Raw genomic sequence first — 3,119 nt, forward strand, 5'->3', positions numbered from 1 at the left:
CTCACTGCAAGCTCCGCCTCCCGGGTTCACGCCATTCTCCTGCCTCAGCCTCCTGAGTAGCTGGGACTACAGGCGCCCGCCACCGCGCCCGGCTAGTTTTTTGTATTTTTTAGTAGAGACGGGGTTTCACCGTGTTAGCCAGGATGGAACCATCTGTTTTATTAAGCCATCCTAATGGATATGAGTGCTATCTCATTGTGATTTTCATTTCCCTGATGGCAAATAATGGTGAGCATGTTTTCATGTGCTGATTGATTACCCATTTTTATATCTTCTTTGGGAAAATGCCTATCCAAATCCTTTGCCCAGTTTTTAAATTGGGTTGTCCTTTTATTGTTGAGTTCTAATATTTTCTCATGTATTCTAGATATAAGTCCCTTACCTGATATATAATTTACAAATATTTTCTCCAATTTAGTAGGTTTTTTCATTCTCTTATTAATGTCCTTTTGAGCACAGATCTTTTGAACTTTGTTCAAGCCCAGTTTACCTATTTTTTTCCTTTTGTTGCTTGTGCAGCTTATCCATTTTTTCCTTTTGTTGCCTGTGCTTATGGTATTGTGTCTAAGAAGCCATTCCCTATTCCAACATCACAAAGATTTGCCCCATGTCTTCTTTCAAACATTTTTAATTGTAGCTCTTATATTTAAGCCTTTGGTCCATTTTAATTTTGATATATGGTGTGAGATAGGGGTTCAACTTTATTCTTTTGTACGTGGATATCCAGTTGTCCCAGCATCATTTGTTGAAAAGATTATTCTTTCTCCATTGAATTGTCTTAGCATCCTTTTGCAATATCAATTGACCATAATTGTAAGGGTTTATTTCTGGACCCACAATTCTATTTAATCTGTCTGGTTTTCATTATGCTAGTTCCACAACTTTGATTACCATATAGCATTGTAGTAAGTTTTGAAACTAAGAAATGTGACTTCTATGATTTTGCTCTTTTGCAAGATTGAATATGAATTTTAGGGTCAATTTCTCAATTTCTGCAACAAAGGCAGCTTGGATTTTTCTTTTTTTTTTTCTTTTTTTTTTTTTTGGAGATAGGGTCTCCCTTTGTCGCCCAGACTGGAGTGCAGTGGTGTGAACACAGCTCACTCTTGACCTGCGCTCAAGTGGTCCTCTCACCTCAGCCTTCTGAGTAGCTGAGACCACAGGCATGCACCACCATGCCTGTGGTCTCACAGCCCAAAAATTTAAGAATTAACACCTTGCTAATTCTTAAACTTTTTGTAGAGATGGGGTCTCACGTTGCCCAGGCTAATCTCCAACTGCTGGGCTCAAGCAATCCCCTTGCCTCAGCCTCTCAAAGTGTTGGGATTATATACGTAAGCCACAGCACCCAGCCTGACTTATTTGCCTAGTTTGTTGAATGCTTTTTATGCTTTTTATCATGCAAGTGTGTTGGATTTTGTGTGTACTTTTTCTGCATCTATTGAGATGATCATGTGGTTTTGTCCTTTATTCTATTAACATTTTATATTACACTGATTTTCATATGTCCAACCAACCTTACATTCCTGGAATCAATCCTATTTGGTCATGGTGTATGATCCTTTTTATATGTTGTTGCGTTCGGTCTGTTGATATTTTGCTGAGGATTTTTGTGTCTATATTCATCATATTGGCCTGTAGTTTTCTAGTGGGAATCTTTGTTTGGCTTCAGTATTGGATTAGTACTGGCCTAATAGATTGAGATGGGATGTGTTCCCTCCTCTTCAGTTTTTTGGAAAAGTTTGTGATGTCTGCTGTTAAGTGGCAAGAATGGTGGTGATGTTAGTGAGATTTTGCAGATGTTATTGAGGATTTTTTTTTTTTTTTCGAGATGGAGTCTCACTCTGTCGCCCAGGCTGGAGTGCAGTGGTGTGATCTCAGCTCACTGCAACCTCTGCCTCCCAGATTCAAGCGATTCTCCTGCCTCAGCCTCCCTAGTAGCTGAGACTGCAGGTGCCCACCACAACGCCTGGCTAATTTTTGTATTTTTAGTAGAGACGGGGTTTCATCATATTGGCCAGGCTGGTCTCAAATTCCTGACCTTGTGATCCACCTGCCTCTGCCCCCCCAAAGCCTGCACTGCACCCGGCTAATAATCTTTTTTTTTTTTTCAGTAAAACTTTATTAACCCACTCATTATTATCAGAATACAAATAGGAGTACACTGCACAGTGAAGAATTTGCATAGCAAATGAATGACATGAACAAAATATTCAGAAGTGTCACACACTTACATTGATTAATTCAAGTAATTGTTTTCGTGAAAATAATTTGTGAATGGCATTGTCCCTATCATTCTCCCCTTAATAACTTTTCAGTAACATGTTGTAAGATAAGTTAATACAATTGTATTTCATTTATCCTTAAATTGTAGTTGTTTTGATATATACATGTAATTTGGACTGGCCTCTCATGAAAAAATTAGTATTTAACAGTACACAATTACTAATCACCATTTTAAAAAATGTACGATACAGCTGAGTAAAAGTATAGAAAATATTATATTTTATAAATCTAAATATAGGTCAAGTTATTCTTGACAAATTCTTTGGAAAGAAGCTAATGCAAACAAATACTAGAGCAGCATCCCCTATAAGAAAGTACATGGTCCCTAGCACTTTGGGAGGCCGAGGCAGGCAGATCTCCTGAGGTCAGGAGTCCAAGACCAGCCTGGTCAACATGGTGAAACCCTGCCTCCACCAAAAATGCAAAAATCAGCCGAGCATGCTAGCAGAAGCCTGTAACCCCAGCCACCCAGGAGGCTGCAGCAGGACGGGCTAAGATTCTTCAAAATAGGGAGATTATCCTGGATTTTCCAGATGAGCACCAATCTAATGACAATGGACTTTATAAGAGGGAGGTAGAAGTTTAAGAGTCAGAGAAGGAAATGTGATAATGGAAGCAGAGGTCGGAGTGAGAGAGATAAGAGGTAATGCAGCTGGCTTTGAATATGGAGGAAGGAGCTACAAACCAAGGAATTCAGGCAGCCTCTAGAACCTGGAAAAAGCAAGGAAAGAGATTATCTCCTGGAGCTGCCTGGAGCCCTACTAACATCTTGATTTTAGCCCCATAAGACTCGAACTTTTTTTTTTTTTTTTTTTTTTTTTTTGAGATGGAGT

Source organism: Mandrillus leucophaeus, unplaced genomic scaffold, assembly GCF_000951045.1.
Source record: "Mandrillus leucophaeus isolate KB7577 unplaced genomic scaffold, Mleu.le_1.0 Scaffold96, whole genome shotgun sequence".
NCBI classification, from domain to species: domain Eukaryota; kingdom Metazoa; phylum Chordata; class Mammalia; order Primates; family Cercopithecidae; genus Mandrillus; species Mandrillus leucophaeus.